The 18,633-nt window shown below is 34.7% G+C and overlaps 1 pseudogene; it reads left to right on the top strand.

Moving 5' to 3' along the window:
• Positions 1–11,408: 11,408 nt before the first annotated feature.
• LOC113750572 lies at positions 11,409–13,834 on the top strand (annotated as a pseudogene).
• The last annotated feature ends 4,799 nt before the right edge of the window (positions 13,835–18,633 follow it).

Raw genomic sequence — 18,633 nt, forward strand, 5'->3', positions numbered from 1 at the left:
TTTTCTGATATTATGCCCTGCAAAATTTAAAGGTTATGTGTAATATATATATATATGTAGATATACATATTATATTTTACCCATATATAATAAAAGATATATACATATATATATATCTGAATTTTGCACATAGTGTGAGAACCCGTAAATTCCTCTTAATAATTTTCCTAGGGTTTATCCCCTTTAATGGCATGTTTTCTGCATTTTCTGGCTAGAAATATTTTCTTGGGGAAAATTTTATGAGCAATTATAGTTTTTAGATAATTTTTCTAGTATTGGAGAGTTTTTAGAAAATTAAGAAGATATATTGGATGTGGGACCCACTAGTACAAAAAGTTCGGAAAAATTCGGCCAATAAGGTTAAGTTTCGAATACTGTGAAAAATTTATCGGGTGGTAAGAGATAAGTAGAGAGTGAGATTTGATTGATGAGAGAGAGAAAAGAAAGGATAGGAATGCATTTATGATAATGACAAGTGTCACAATCTCATTGGTTGGACTTTAAGAATTACTATTCACTTTCTTGACTTTTTTGACCAAAGGATTAAATATAAAAAATTCACAAAATTTCCTCATTTTTCTTTCTCCTTGGCCGGCTCTCTCTCACTCTCTTGCAAGAAGAAGAACTCTTCAATCTTCAAGCTTTCTACTAGCAAATCATCTAAAGCAACCAAATAAACAAGATTCCACTCCATAAAATCCTACCTTCTAGTGATAGTAAGGGTATTAGTGAAGTTTGTTTGAAGCTCTAAGGTGGCCAACACCTCTCTACATCTCTTAATTTCTTGGTAAGTGATGCTTGAACACCCTACTACATCTAATGATGCTTATGTTTGGCTTAGAAGTGGCTAAAGTGATGGATTATGTGACTTGTTTCTTGATTTGAAGTGTTTTGGTGGAGTTTTCAATTTTATGATGAATTTTCTGGTTTCATATGATCTTGATGGTGTGGTTGTTTTTGATGGTTGGTAATAAGGGGCTTTAGCTCTAGTAGGTGCATATGATAGGAAATTGCAATCAATTTTGAATTTGGAAGAATTTCTGGAAAATTAGGGTTCTTGGTTGAACATTCTGTCCGAAATTTAGGTCATATATAGAGGCCGAATTGGACTTTGCTCAAAACATGAAAGTTGTAGGTATTGATGATTTTAGTGTGCCTGCAAAATTTCAGGGCAATTGGACTAGTGTAGAGTGAGTTATGCCATTTTTACTGTTGCTATTTTTGGTGCACAGAATGTCCGAACTGCGATAGTAATTTCCTGTTTTGACTGGAATTGGTTTGGATTTTGAAGTTGGTGTCTTCTGAGGAAATGTAGGTGGATGTCTTAGCTAAGTTATGCCTTTTGAATTTCGGCATTTGGACCTGTGTAGGCTGAGATTGACGTATTACAGTTTTGTGTGTTTTGCAAACCTGTTTTGGTAATTCTGGTTTGGTATTTGGCACTTTTGACCTAGTTAAGCTAGGAACTGGATTGAGTGACCTTCTACATTGTTGTAGCCCTGTTTCATAGCTTCGAAACGGTGGGTCTTACACCCCCATCCGATAACCGTAGAGAATTTTACACCATTACCGCATAATAAGGGCAAAACAGTTTTCTATTTGGGGCCAAGACTAAGGCCATTTTCTAATTTCTGGTTTGCTATTATGCTCATTTATGCATATGAAACCCTATTGGGGTTATGTTTAGCATTGCTATATGACTCGTTATCGAGTCTCATTGCATTTGTTGCGTGATTTTAGGGCGTGACGGTGGTGCACAACGTTCTTTTGACTAAAGTGTTTGAAACCGCATTGTGCTAGCTTGGTGAGTGTACTACTCACTTATGTGCTATTACATGGCTTTGATCTTAGTACTCGAGATGTTGAATGTTGATTGATCCAAGTGAGAGTGTACTTTATCACTTTCATTTATTGTTTCGCATGTTATTGGAAAGTTATATGAAATGTTATATGAAATGTTATATGAAATGAAATACATGACTTCAACTATTATCCATGAGCTCAACCCCATTGGTTATTGATTGAATCGAGCCGGCGAGGGCTTGGTCGTGCCAATTAATGTGCCTTGGGGCAACATCATAGGGAATCTTGTAGTATGAGAGACTCTTGATTCCGGTTTACTCGAGTAATACCACAATGCAAGTGTTTGGATTTCGGGCCCGGTTGAGGAATGTTAGGAGGAAGGGAATGGAAGTTAAGAGGAGTCTACGGTTGGTTACCTTTCAGACATTGACGGAGAGTCAATGAGACCTGATCAAGAATTCAAACGAGGAAAAGGGCTCTTGAGAGCCACCCGTATCCTTTTATCCTCATTATTAATGTGTGGCTTTATTTATTTTGGTAAATTGGACTGTTAAACTTGATGTATCCATGAATTTGGTTGCTTGAGTTGTATTTTCACTGGGCAATTAGCTCACCCCGTTCCTTTTGTTTTCCTTACAGGAATATGACACTTTTGGAATGAATTTTGATAAATGGTTGCCGAATGAACTAGATGAATGACTCTTTTGTATTGTATATAAAATGGGACCCTAAATGTATCATTAGGGCCGTTTTCACTTTTGTTTTGGCAAACCATATATGTAGCGACTTTTGTATCACTTTTAAATGTCATTTTTGGTTTGTAAAGGCTAAATTTATGTGGTTTATGTAATTCGATGTTTGGTTGGGTTCGGACGAGTCGGTTACTATTCATGCCGACTCCGGATTTTGGTTTCTTTTATTTTGGGTTATTTGCCCTTTTGCCTTATTTGCGCGCGTTATAAGTTCCGGAACGTGAAAGATCGCTCTATACTGCACCGTTAGTCCTGGCGAGAGCTTGGGCAGGCAGTCCGCTAACCTCTTTGGTTCGCCTTAGGGGAAGGTGGGGCTGTCACACATAGCCTTTAAATTTTGCAGGGCATAATACCAGAAAAAAAGATATATTTACATATTATATTTTACACATATATAATAAAAGATATAGACATATATATTTTGAATTTTGCACATAACCTTTAAATTTTGCAGGGCATAATATCAGAAAAAAAAAGAAGAAGATGTGTAGCATATATACAGAATAGCTTCAGCATACACAATGGCTCTGTATACGTGTCTCTCAATTTCTTAAGAGTCGGGGCCCATAAGTGCCAGGAGCACAAAATACAATTGGCTCTGTATACGTGTCTCTCAATTTCTTAAGAGTCGGGGCCCATAAGTGCCAGGAGCACAAAATACAATTGATTGGCAGCAATTAATGTCCACTGCAGTTGAACGCCGACCTCAAGGTACAAGAACTTTAGCAAGAGTTTCAGCACTCAAAAGTACAACACATGGAAGCAAAGTTGCACTTGAAAATAGCTCCACCGTAGAAACAGAGAGTGCTTCTTATGTATATGTAAGGCACTCTCTGTTTCTACGGTGGAGCTATTTTCAAGTGCAACTTTGCTTCCATGTGTTGTACTTTTGAGTGCTGAAACTCTTGCTAAAGTTCTTGTACCTTGAGGTCGGCGTTCAACTGCAGTGGACATTAATTGCTGCCAATCAATTGTATTTTGTGCTCCTGGCACTTATGGGCCCCGACTCTTAAGAAATTGAGAGACACGTATACAGAGCCATTGTGTATGCTGAAGCTATTCTGTATATATGCTACACATCTTCTTCTTTTTTTTTCTGATATTATGCCCTGCAAAATTTAAAGGTTATGTGCAAAATTCAAATATATATGTCTATATCTTTTATTATATATGTGTAAAATATAATATGTAAATATATCTTTTTTTCTGGTATTATGCCCTGCAAAATTTAAAGGCTATGTGCAAAATTCAGATATATATATATATGTATATATCTTTTATTATATATGGGTAAAATATAATATGTATATCTACATATATATATATATGTAAGGATATATAGAGATATATAAAATAGAGATATATGCAAGATGAAACTATTCATATATATAGAGATATATGTAAGATGAAACAATTCAATCACATGTTCCCCTAATCCTCTATTTGACTAAAATTCAATTACTGTTTAATTAAAATTTAAGTAGGTACGTAGGTATATAAAATGGATATATATATACAGATACATATAAAATAGAGATATATGTAAGATGAAACAATTCAATCACATGTTCCCCTAATCCTTTATATTATTTTCTTTATATATAAAATTTAACTCAAATTTAACTACAATTTAACTAAAATTTAATTACTGTTTAACTAAAAATTAAATAAGTACGTAGATATATAAAATATGGGGATATATATGTAAGGCAAAGCAATCCAATTACATGTTCCTTGTCATCCTCGGAAAACATACGTGTCATTTATCGGTCAACCCTTGCTTACAATTGATGGCCAGGTTTTATTAATTGTCGGCCATTAACCTTTGTTGTTTACCAATATGTTCCGGAAGCTATCTCTTTTCTACACCACTGCATGCCACCGCTTGGTTATATTTGTAATTTCGCGTTTCTTTCATTGACTTCTAAGATGCAAACAGTGTTCATGCAAAATCGGCTGCGCACTTCACTTCTCAGTTGCACGTAAACCTTCTTCTCAGTTGTTGTGAAGGCAGAAACCCACACACAAGGTATTTTTATATTATCTCATATTTGATATTCGATTGAAATCTTTTCCTTACTCTGTTATCATCCTATATTCTGAACTTCGGTCTCCCTGGTTTCTTTGTTTATCAAAAAATTTGCTGCACTGCTTTTTATTCAGGTCTTCAACAAATTTGCTGCACTGCTTTCTGCCTTAGCCATCAATGGAGGTATTGTTTTCCTAGGTTTATTAACATGCCTGTTAGTTCATAGTTTGAGGTCGGCGTTCAACTGCAGTGGACATTAATTGCTGCCAATCAATTGTATTTTGTGCTCCTGGCACTTATGGGCCCCGACTCTTAAGAAATTGAGAGACACGTATACAGAGCCATTGTGTATGCTGAAGCTATTCTGTATATATGCTACATATCTTCTTCTTTTTTTTTCTGATATTATGCCCTGCAAAATTTAAAGGTTATGTGCAAAATTCAAATATATATGTCTATATCTTTTATTATATATGTGTAAAATATAATATGTAAATATATCTTTTTTTCTGGTATTATGCCCTGCAAAATTTAAAGGCTATGTGCAAAATTCAGATATATATATATGTATATATCTTTTATTATATATGTGTAAAATATAATATGTATATCTACATATATATATATATGTAAGGATATATAGAGATATATAAAATAGAGATATATGCAAGATGAAACTATTCATATATATAGAGATATATGTAAGATGAAACAATTCAATCACATGTTCCCCTAATCCTCTATTTGACTAAAATTCAATTGCTGTTTAATTAAAATTTAAGTAGGTACGTAGGTATATAAAATGGATATATATATACAGATACATATAAAATAGAGATATATGTAAGATGAAACAATTCAATCACATGTTCCCCTAATCCTTTATATTATTTTCTTTATATATAAAATTTAACTCAAATTTAACTACAATTTAACTAAAATTTAATTACTGTTTAACTAAAAATTAAATAAGTACGTAGATATATAAAATATGGGGATATATATGTAAGGCAAAGCAATCCAATTACATGTTCCTTGTCATCCTCGGAAAACATACGTGTCATTTATCGGTCAACCCTTGCTTACAATTGATGGCCAGGTTTTATTAATTGTCGGCCATTAACCTTTGTTGTTTACCAATATGTTCCGGAAGCTATCTCTTTTCTACACCACTGCATGCCACCGCTTGGTTATATTTGTAATTTCGCGTTTCTTTCATTGACTTCTAAGATGCAAACAGTGTTTATGCAAAATCGGCTGCGCACTTCACTTCTCAGTTGCACGTAAACCTTCTTCTCAGTTGTTGTGAAGGCAGAAACCCACACACAAGGTATTTTTATATTATCTCATATTTGATATTCGATTGAAATCTTTTCCTTACTCTGTTATCATCTTATATTCTGAACTTCGGTCTCCCTGGTTTCTTTGTTTATCAAAAAATTTGCTGCACTGCTTTTTATTCAGGTCTTCAACAAATTTGCTGCACTGCTTTCTGCCTTAGCCATCAATGGAGGTATTGTTTTCCTAGGTTTATTAACATGCCTGTTAGTTCATAGTTTGTTTGTACCGTCTTCCCTGTTGTTGTTATCAGTGTTCTTTGCTTATTACGCTTAAGAAGCGTTTGTTTCATTCACTGTGTAATTATATTAAAAAGAATCTCCTCGATTGTTATACGGACAACATGAGTTCCTCTAGGTTACATCGACCTGATAATCCTCTGAATGTTCGTGAGAAAAAAAAAGAGAGGAATAGAAAAAAGAGAGAAAAATTTGCTGCTCTTTCGGTAGAACAAAAAGAGGCTCATTGAAGGAAAAATAGAGATGCGTATCACAGAAGAAAGTTAACCAAACTCTTGTCCAAGCCACTTGCTGAACAATCTCAGCAGATTTCCAAACCATCAGATACTTCAGGCTCTGTTATACCAGCTACCTCCAACAATTGTGCTGATGGTACGTATCCAGTGCACAATTTTCGGTTTCTCATTTATCCGTAAGCTTTTTCATTTATTCATCCTTTTTTTTGATATTGTTGTATGAACCCTGACTTTTTGTCTACCGTGTATTGCAGCTGCAAAACTTCATGCAAATACACTTGGTCAGAGAGCTGATGGCTGTGTCAACATAGCTACCTCTTCTAACCCTCAGCTATTTCCATACAGATTTCTTTTCTACGCTTTCCAACAGTTATCTGACTATTTGTCTTGCAATATCTTGATAACGGCTCTCAATTAATTGATAGATGCCTAATGGTAGATGCCACCATGCATGATTATGGTACATGCCTAATGGTTATACTTACTACTACGAGGAACTGTCACAATTGTTTGTTCGTTTTTGATTGGTGTCCTGAACTCTGTGTTTCTGTCTACTTAGTAAACAATGAGGTTTCTATACCTGACAGTGCATCAAAATTGAAGAATGGTGTCTCCTGCTTTTCCACTTATGAACAAGGTCTTGATCCCTGTTATTTTTAAACAAGTATTAGTATCATTAACATAACTGTTGCTTCAGAATACTATTGTATTGTTCTAAATTTCTTCACTCGCAGGTAGTTCTTCAGGCACCCACCAGAAGCATACCTGCTCAGATTATGCTATTCCATATACTGCAGGTCTGCAACTACTTTAACTAACTCTGTATTGAATATTTCTGCGTTGTATTGACCATAGAAATCTATTTTCCAACATGTGACTCTCTACCACTTTCTTCATACTCATCCAGTTATTGTTTATCTTAAATTAACAGCTGACTCATTTATTTGTATGAGTTGCTACACCTTCTTTCCAGAAAGTATTGAACAAGTTGCAGGTATTTGATATTTCAGTATCGTCATACATGTTGTTTCCTATTAAATTACATTAAGTTTGTTTACTATAACTGAGACAACGGCTACCTCTTTATAGAACTTTCATCACTTGTTACACGATATCAGACTACTCGACAGTTCTCAGGATCTACTGCTAACAAAAGTGGAGGTATGACTCATCCTCTGTTACTAGCTTTTATTATTGTAATATTCACTATACCACCAATCTACCTCTCGATGTTCACAAGGTGTTCTTAACAAATGTACAGCCAACAGAAAATCAATGCTGCAAAAAACTCAGACCGTTCATAAGAGAACTAAGAGACCAACAGGTATTCTGAACATAGTTTACTGTAGACCCAGAGTTTTGTTCTAAACTTCTACTCTTCTGTTCAATAATTACAATTACATTGAATGTATTGTAGGGACAAAAAATCCAGATGGAATTGGAGCATTGAAGTTCATTAACGATGAACCAGACATATTGCCTTCAAAACCACATTGCAGTTACTGTGAAGCAAAAAAGTTCCATTCTGAAACACCAAATTTCTGTTGTTCTGAGGGTGAAGTAGTTCTCCAGCAAAACAAACTTCCAGATATTCTGATAGAATTGTATACTGGACGTTCTGATGAAGCTGCCTCTTTCAGAACATATGTCAGGACGTACAACAACATGTTTGGCTTCACCTCTTTTGGAGTGCATTATGATAAATCCCTCTGCAAAAGAACTAATGGCATTTACACATTCAAAGTTCAAGGACAGACTTATCACTTCATTAAAGATCTCATTCCATCTGGAGGTTCTGGCCTTTATTTGCAGCTATATTTCCATGACACAGAATGCTAAAGAAAATATAATTACAGATAAAAAAATACCTAAAATTTTGAAAATAATAAATGCATAAAAAAACTTTAAAAAATTTATTAAAAAATTTAAAAAATAAAATAATGCTAACAGAACCATATTCCACCGATTTTTAAACACAGCAACCTGGCGCCCGTGCATTGCGCGGGATGGCTCACCTAGTATATAGTATAAGAGCCGAAGAGCTCTTGTGACCTGGATGGTTTTCGTCGTCCTCTCACGTGCCGCACTTGTGAGTTATCAGCCTTTTTTTTCCCCGCGATACGCCAGACGTCTGTATATATTTCGTCTCTAGGGTTTTCTTAAATTTCCTCCGCTACCGCCGCTTTCTCTTCTCCCCTTCTCTCTTCGCCTCACCTTATTCTCAGAAACTCCGTCTCCTCTATTTTGTTTTCTCTTCTCCTTTCTCCTGCATTTGTCTTTTCTTCTTTTCTATCTCGTCTTCCTCTCTTCTTTCTTTTCTTCTATTGTAGATGGATTTAAGCTATTTTCTCCTCCATTTTCCTCCTTCTTCTCTCCACCGCTGGTCAGATCTTTCCCTCTGCCTCTTGCTCTCAAAATCTTTATTATCTCTCCTCCTCCTTTCCTTCTCATTCTTTGATTTCATTCTTAAATATTACTTTCACCTTTTTATTGTTTTTCTTTTTTCTTTAATTTTTTTGCCCGATTAATCGACTGATACCATGAGAGCTGCATATTTCCTTTCAAAAATTATTTGTAGCTTCAAACCTGGTAAACGAAATCGCGGCTACCATAGTCAGCCATACACAAAATATGTAACTCGACGGTGCCCTTTTCCACTGATCTTTTTTTTCCTGTTCCTTGGCTCCTTGGCTGGGAGACTGCATTTTTTTGTCTTGCTTTTCTGGTTGCAACTGGAGAACTAATGTGGATTACTTTTGATTTCTTGACTTTTATTTTTCAGTCTCAGATAGAACTAGAAGTCAAGCGTCAACCGCCGCTTCCTCTCTATTGTTTCAGATACTACCTTGGTTTTTCCGCTACTTTCCCTTCATTGGTGATTTTTTTTCTATCTCTTTTCTATTAAAACTTTGGTTACATTGATGTTTTGTCTTTATCTAGAATGCAACTAGAGTATAGATCTGTGGAGCTTTCAATTTATACACTCTTATTTTTCGTTTGAGAAAGAGCTACAAGCACTAAAGCATCTTCTATCCATTAAGGTACTACCCTCATTATTTTGTTATTTTCTCTCTATTTTTGTTTATTTTCCTTCCATGTTTGAGCTATTGTGGTGTTGCTGTTTTTTGCACTTCTCAATTGTTCTTTGTGCTTGTTTCATGGCTGTTTGTATTGATTTTTACTCGTTGGAATTTTTTTTTGGATTTTTACCCAGTAAAATCCTTTCTGTTATGGCATTTTTTCCCTCCTAGAATTTTTTTTTGTTTTCCTTTCTTTTAAGCTTTTTTGGCTTGTTTCATGTGCTATTTGGGTTAATTTTTAATTCTAGGATTCCACCCAAAAAAAGGCAAAAAAAATAAAGAAATACCCGTGACTTGGATTTCCTGCTGGAATACATATTTTGTCTTCCTACCTTAGATTTGCTCTGTATTCATGTTTTTCTCCTCCTCTGTAAAAACTTGTTTGATGCTAATGGTTGTCGTATTTTGTTGTGCAAGCATTTTTATCATTGCTTTTAGGAAACTGGTTTGTGATTTCTTTGGTGGTTGTTTTCCATTAACAGTTTTTTTGTGTTGCAGCTATTGCACCTTATTCTTGTGTCATGTTTGATCATCTTTTCTGCGTTGTTATCAGGCTTGTGATGCTTTTTCATTAGTGCTGTTGGAAATTTTTTTCCCTTCTGTTATGCCTTTTACTAATCAGTTTGTGGTTGCATTACTAATGCCGTTGTACTATACAATTTGTAAGTTTTGCATTCAGATCATATTTAGAGTAATAAGTTTTGCATTCAGATCATAAGTCAATTTTGGAAAGAATAAGTTTTGTATCAGATCATATGTGAGGCTACAATTTGTAAAGATTAGAATAATAATTTTTCATACCAAGTGCAAATGATGCTTGAAGTTTCATTCCTTGGAGCAAACATCTTTTATGTTCTGTTTTTTGTATTTTTGTGGGTTTTGCTTTTCTTTATTTAACTTTGAAGCTTTTCGTTCTGTAAGTATCTTTGTAATTTAGTTACAAGAAGAAAGAAGTTTTGTCCCTCTACAATTTTCCTTAAAAATTGGAAACTTTTGTAGTCCATTAATCTTATTTATCTAATTTTGCTTATAGCTTTCTGTCAACATAGAGAATATCAGGTCTTATGAGACAAATTATGACTTTTTATTTTCATTCACTTGGTGGTGGTGGATTTTTTTTTGGGTTAGATCTGTTTTTTCCCTCTTGATCTGTAAAGAATTTTTTTTTTTTTGGTCTGTGTCTCTTGCAATTCCTGTATGCTTTTGATTTTTTGATTTGCAAAGTTGTTGAATGCTCATGCTTGTGGTCACTGGTTTATTTTTCTGCTTTTGCTTTTTGTGTGCATTTCTTTCTGCCATTGTTTTTCTGGTTTGGTTATTTTTCTTTGTTAGCCATGTTGATAGCATTGTACTTTTTTTGGTTATTTTTGGTGTGTTTCTTTTTTGTTAGCCATGTATCTACCTGCATTTGTAAAGCAGACCCTCCAAAATTTTTCGGTGATTATAGGATGCAATAAGGGTATCTCTACATCAGTGATTAATATGCTTCTTCATTATGTAATTGGCAACTTGGTATTATTGCTTGTTCTTTTTTAATTAACCAGATACTCATGAAACTCTCGCTTGCACTGCCTTGAGTTCATACAATTGTATTCCTCATGAATTTATTTTTATTCTCAGGTATGAAGGTGCACAATCTGTAGAAGCCTTGCTAAGTTTGTGAACACTGAAGAAGGTAATGTTATTGGTTAGCCGGCTTGTATTTTTTGGTCCATAAGTGTAATCCATGTTAACAAGTTTGATAGATTTACGTTAAACTATATTTTGGTAAAAGTGTTGAATAATCCATGAGGTTGTTAAAATCCAATCCATATTACTTATGAAGATTAGAAATTTACTTCACCTTAAGATATCCCGACGAAGAATTGTGCTGTGATATCTTAAGGGGCAAAAGATCAATTTTTTTTTAAAATTTTTCTATATTGGTTAAAATCTACAATGGATTATTTCAAGTTGTGATAGCACTGAAGGCTACAATTAAGAAACAGGTTAGTTATTAATTTGCTTCTTATGTGGTTTTTTTTTTCCTCAGTAGTCTATAACTAACCCTCACTATTTCTTTAATTCTTTCTTCTATTTCGATTTTTCCCTTACCGAAAGGTCTATCTACAATGGATTATTTCAGGTTATGATAGCACTGAAGGCTACGATTAAGAGACAGGTTAGTTTTTAATTTGCTTCTCATGTGGTTTTAATTCTTTTTTTGGGCTCTGTGGTCTATTACTAACCCAGAATTGCTACCAGTGATGACAAAGAAACTATTCAGCATAATTTTAAGGATGGCCAAAGTAGCCAGCTTAAAAAGTTGTATGAATTTGGCCTTATTCTTGTAACTGCGATTAAATATTAGCACCTTGGCCATGTGGTTTTCTTGTTTTATTCTTTATTGTTTGTTTCACGTGACAGGTACACCTTGATTACCATGAAGTTGGTTCTAATATCATAATATCTGCATCATATCAGGTTATATGGCTGGCTTTTTTAATTTTTCCAATCCTTCCTAAGGATCTCGTTTAATTATTATTAAAAGAATTTATCATGAAGTTGAGGACTCTTGATTTTTCTTGTTTGGAAAACAGGCCACTCTTCAAGGATTTGTAGCTAAAAGGACATCAAGAGAAGAAGGTGTAGCTTTACTCAGGAAAATTGTTGAAATAGCATGCGAGGTACGGGATATATATTATGATAAAGCCAGCAAAGGTTCTTGGGATGTTATTGGAGATCCAAAAGCTTTAAACGTCCACTCCTTGTTGCTGCTTCTGTTGGAAGCTATGGAGCTTATGTTGCTGATGGCTCTGAATATAGGTGAATCTTTTAATTATTTTCTTACATTGGAAGCAGAGTAGTATTTCAGTGCCCAAATACTGACTTGAAATATTTGAACTTGTGCTAGAAACTTTTCCTCTCGAGCACTTGTGATCTTCTCATGCATTGCAGTGGCATATATGGGGACGCAGTGACTCTGGAGACTTTGAAAGATTTCCATAGAAGAAGAGTTCAAGTTCTTGCCGACTCTGGTGCTGACCTGATTGCATTTGAGACAATTCCAAACAAATTGGATGCTATGGTATTGTTTTTGAGTTGTGACTATCTCAGTGTACCTCAAACATTTCTTTTGCTAGAGCAATTTAGATGTTTTACTGTCTATTTTGCCTGATTGCTTCTTGATATAGGAATATACTAAGATTCTTGAGGAAGAAAACATAAAAGTTCCGACCTGGTTTTCTTTCAATTCTAAGGATGGGATCAATGTAGTTAGTGGGGATCCTATATCAAATTGTACTGCAATTGCTGATTTATGTGATCGAGTTGTTGCTGTTGGAATCAACTGTACTGCTCCTAGATATATTGATGGACTTGTCCAATCAATCAAGATGGTATAACCAATTCTAGGATGCATTTGAAATGAATGAAATTGAAAATGATAATCAAATTTAATTAGGAACATTGGTTTTAATTCTCTCGAGAAATCTAGGTAGGTTATTGTCATGTCTTAGTTCTAATTGCAGTCTTTTAATCACAAGATCCTTTTTTTTTGTTTCTAAGAATTCTCATTAGAGAAACCAATTCTGGGTCATGATTATTAGATGTATCTCCATTGCATCAATAAATTAGAAATCAAAAAATCTTGGATGTCCATTTATGTACATGGAACTTATTGCTTTACTTGCTAATATTTCTGTAAGTCACTACTAAACCGATCCTGATATATCAGCATTTTCCTTTTTCTCTTTCCACAGTCTTCCCAAGTTAGGAGCTCAATTGAAAAAAAGAAAAGAAAAAACCAGAAACCATCCATGTATATATATATATATATATATAAATTCTAAGTATAAAACTATGAAGTTAAGTACATCTTTAAACAGATGTACCAACATTTCAGCTGTGTGTGAAGTGAAGATCATCCTAACAACGTTAGTTATTCTAAGCATAAATAAAACTATGAGAATGTTTGTTGATACTTTTTGTTGGCTGATTTCAACCACCGAAGAAATGAAAATGCTGTCTTATTAGGATTTTATGGTCCTTAAGGTATTAACACTTGCTAAATTGCTACTGGGCAGTTTCCTTGGATTTCTTGTTGGATTGTGGATCTATTTGCATGAATGTTTTCAAGTCACTTATCCTTAGGGTGAGGATTACTGATCAAACTTTTGTTTGCTTGTACTTGTCAAATGAGATAATGGGGAAAGGGAATAAAGAGAGGCTGGGAGAATTCCTTGGGGAGTTGCAGAGGAAAGAGGATACAAACGACAGGTATGTTGCTGCTCTGAGAGGGGAAACGTTGATTAGAAACCGATTTGTGAGAATGCAACCTTTCCCAAAGCAAAGCACAGCTAAAGTTAGCAAGGCATAGGAGTAGATAATGAGACTGCTGTTGGCAGACTTTTGTACCCGGAAATTTTTTCTATTTTTTTCTCCCTTTTCACTACCATTGTAGAGCACACTATTGTGTATGTCTAACAGTAACTTCTGATTTACTGGTTCTTTATCATAATGGGATCACCAAGACTGAAGCGTAGCTTGTATATATTTGTATTTTATAAAAAGGACAAATATTAGATGGTATAAGGACAGATATTATAAAAAGGACAAATATTAGCTTGCATACATTTGCACTATTATGAAAAGGACGGGCTCGTCTTCTGTACCGGTAGCCGCTCTGAGGAAATCACCGAGAAAACTAGTGGTCATACAAATTTTCAAGAGGAAAGGCATAGAAAATTTTGCTCCTGGTGTTTTAGCTTCAGAATTTATCTTTAGTCAGTTTATGTAAACTAGGGAAGTGTACCACCGCATGGTGATTATTGATTTTTATATTGTTAGCTGAAATTTGTATCCATCTCTTTGTGATTTTCCTACTTTTGGTATATTTGAGTTCTCATACGAATTAAGAAGATTTGAGATATGATCTACTTTTTGTATTAAAAGTCCAAAAATTATATTAATATAATTGTTTTCACTATTTTGAGAACATATCCATTTTGGATTAAGTACAAATCATTTACTAAACTGGGCATGTTCATCATTTGTTTCTTTCTATCAGTTTTATACAAGTCGCGCACAACACAGCCTGGTAGGTGCTTTTCTTTATACAATTTTGTTCACAAATGTATTCTTTAGTTGTCTAACAAACAATTTTTTTTTTATAAATAGACCCTTCCACAATACGCCGATCTTCGACTACATGACGGCACAACACCAATAGTAATTTTTACAAGCGGCTATAAAGCATATTGCATTGGCATGAAACAGAGATCCTTCGACAAGAATTGGGCCACTTTCGCAGTCGAACATGCTCTTTGCCCTGAGACATATTACTTTTTATTTCACAATCAGCCACCTCTTTTGGTGTTATCGTATAAAACGAAACTGGCATTGAAAAACAATATCCATGGCATTTTAATTTCACTATTCCTCTAACTTAGCCTGTATTAAATTGATGAATATTACACTAATCTTTGAGAACGATTTGTAGTTGATGAGTACTAGAACTAAGCTCTATTCCACTTCCCATTATGTATCTTGCTCTATTCTTAAGAGCTTTCTTTATATGAAAAGTATTTCAATTGCATATCGTATTCTGTTTGGTTCCTATCTTTCCTATATCTTATTCTTAAAGCTCTATGCCACTTCATGCTTATACTGTGTTTGTAACTCATATAACAAAAAAAAAAAAATTAACCATTGCTCTAACCAACCATATCCTTCTCCGGTATTTAATTTGTGACGCCCGAAGAAAAGAAAAGGGAAATTTATTATTTATTTAATTTATTTTCCGTGTGCATTTTTCTTACTTTATTTTTATTATCAAAATTTTCCAGAGACTTTTATAAATGAATATAGTTTTTCCAATCATTTTTCTAGTATAAATTAGTTCATGAGAATAAAGAGTGTATATTGGATGTGGGAACCGCGCTAGTGGCGTTAAGTTCGATAAATTCGACCAATTAGGTTGTTTTTGTATACCGGGATTAATTTATACTAGGTGTTAAGAGATAATTAGAGTTACCCATATGGATGGGTGTTGGAGAGACAAAAGGATAGCTAATGCATTAAAGAGGTGACAAGTGTCACTTTGTGATTCAAGTTGGACTTTTGACCATCTTAACCTCAACTTTACTAAAACCAAAATTTGAACCAAAATCAAGCCATTTTCATTCCTTCTTTATGGCAGAAACTTTTGAGAAGCAACAGAGAGAGAGAAAAAATCTTCATCTTTCACTCCAATTTCTTACTCCAATCTTGAGTTCTAAACCGATAGAATTGCAAATTACTCCATAAAAGTTGTTTACTAAGGAGATTCAAGGTGCTTGTGGAGCTAATTTGGGGAAACTACTAAGCCATCACCTTTCTTGAAGATTTCAAGGTATCATGTCTAGCAATCCATTATTTGTTCTTAACAATGGGTTTATTAGTGACTTGTGTTGGCTTAAGAGGTGATTTTATGGAAGATTTCTTGGATTAAAGTGAAGTTAGTTAAATTTCTATTTTTTTTGGGATTTTTCTGTTTTCCTATGATGGATATGGTTAGCCTTGAATTGATGGTTCTAAATGGTGTTAAATAGCTCTCTTGTGCGTTAATTGCGGTTAATTGCGGAAAATTTCAGTTTTGTGCGGAAATTCCAGATTTAGGGTTTACATTTACCCTGTTTTGGCCGGATTTATTTGGGCATGTTAGAGGCCGAATCAGGCTTAGGTTAAAACATGAAAGTTGTATAAAATGGTGTTAACTAGTTGTCTACAAAATTTCAGCTCGATCCGATCACTGTAACATGTGAAATGACCGAAATACCCTTGACTGCCCATGAACCCTGTTCCGCGCCCAGATTTCTGTTTTCGTGGAGTTTTCCATTTTTGACCATGAAAATGCATGATTTGGCTTTTAAGGTCTTCATAAGAATTGTAGGTTTATGTCTTGGCTTCGAAACTCCATAAGATTCGTTTCAATCCGATAAGGGTAGCTTCAGTTATGGATATTGTGGTGTTAAACAGAACTTTTATACGTTAATTGCGATCGTTGCGGAAAATTTACGCTTGAGGGAATGAATTCCGGTTTCTAGGGTTTAATTGGAGGTTTTTCTAATGGTGGCTCTTAAGCTTCTAATTAGCTTTGATTGAAGGATTTTGTGGCCTAATTGGATGTGTTTTATTGTTTATGAGTTATATGTATGATTGTGGTTAAATTGCAATGAGAATGGGCTTTTAATTGTAGGTTGGAAATGAAGCATTTATGGGGAAATGCTGTCCGAACTTTGAGAATGTATGATTGCTTTGAGTTTGTGATTTAGGGCTTGGATTCGGGCAAGGTAATGAGATATGATGGATGGTTTCTGAGCCGTGGAGGTGAGTGACCCTCAACTATTTCCCAAGTACTTTTGAAATGTTTCTTGCATTATTTACTCGACTGCATATCATGCGTGCTTGCATGTGAGTTCATGACATGATTTGGCTTTAATGAGTTCTTGGGGAGTCTTGTGCTGAACACCAACGTCTCCACCCTGTTTATTGTTCATGACATGATATGGAGCACCAATGTTGCTCCCCCTTATTGTTTAACGTTAAGTGATCTATTTGAGCGTTGGGTGTTTAAGTGCAATGATTTCACTGGCTCACCAGAGCAAAAATACGTACATTTGATCTCGGAATCATGACATCATCGAAATGCATTATTGTGAAATATATTTGATTACTGATTTTATTGGTTACTCACTGAGCTTCTAGCTCACCCCAAACATATTTTATTCCCCTCCACAGGGCTCGTGGCGAAGGAAGGCTTGTAGTACTTATTCACGTGACTGGATGGCATATACCTTGTACAGTTTGGATTTGGAATCATTTTATGTATAGTTGGGAATTAGTTTCCGCTTCGCTTATGATATGTAATTCTTGGGGAATTTGATGTAATATTTGAGATTTATATTGTAATTTATTTGAGGACTATAGTGAGTAAGTGAGTCCCGGCGAGAGCTGGGCAGGTGGTCCGCCGAACCCTTTGGTTCGCCTTAGGGGGAGGTGGGGCTGTCACATAATTTTCACGTCATATGCTTGTCTAGGCATCTTCTTTTTCTATACCACCGTGCACCGTGCGGTTTATACCTCCTAGTTAATAATGACATAAATATTAAAGGGGGAATGCCATGGCTTAAGGGGTGTTATGTTGGTGATGTGGCGAGAAGTGATTAGTTGGAGAGTGTTAGTAGAATTTGGTTTTCAACTTAGCTTTGCTATATTCCTATTTCATTTTCCCTTTCTTTCATTTTGCTTGGAGGAGTACACCGCGTGCAATGTAATTTTCAAACTCACCCAGAAATACTTAATTATTCAAATTGCAATATTAAATATAAAGAGTTATATAAAGGTGCATCAAAATCTTTTTGATTATTTTTTGTAATTTTATTAAGTAATGAAAAGAAGCCACAATTTCATTCTGCTTGCTAAATGACAAAGTCATTTTTTTGTTTTACTAACTAATTGGACAGCAATGGCAATGTCATTAGTTTGAAAATAATATATCGCCGTGTAATGTTGCCTTACATTTTTTATGTACACCAAAACCTACGACTTTCTCGTTCAAAAAGGTAAAAAAGAGCACAATGTAGTATTGCATCAAGGCTTGGCCTTATTATTAGAATCTGATACTACCGATCCACTGTTTTCGTAATTGCATCAAACTAACCCAAAGACCGCAAAGAAAGACCCATTACTTTGTAGTACAATAACCAAAATGGCTTCATTAGCTTGTAACTTCAAGAAATCTGAGGAAAAGAAACTATGCTTATATATCAACCTTAGTGAGATAAACTGCATTTGACTAATAACGAAGGAGGATTACTAATTCAGGGTGTATCCTCTCATTACATCAATAGCATAGGGGATGGTCAACTACTTAACACACACACAAAAAAAAGAAAAAAGAAAAAGGGGAGTTGCATTGGCCTTGATGCAATTCTACCCTTGATCATTTGATGCATGTCAACAGCTAGAATCCCATAAAAAGAAAGACAAGTGCATTAGATAATGTAAAAGTCTACATTTATGAAACTTAAGACCAATAGACTGCATTCCAAAGGTTCTCATTACATATCAAACCTGTTCCAGCTCAAAAAGGAAAAAAAAAATAAGAAAAAAGAAATGCACTCTGTAGTATTGCAT

The sequence above is a fragment of the Coffea eugenioides genome, chromosome 10, assembly GCF_003713205.1.
Source record: "Coffea eugenioides isolate CCC68of chromosome 10, Ceug_1.0, whole genome shotgun sequence".
Taxonomy (NCBI): Eukaryota; Viridiplantae; Streptophyta; class Magnoliopsida; order Gentianales; family Rubiaceae; genus Coffea; species Coffea eugenioides.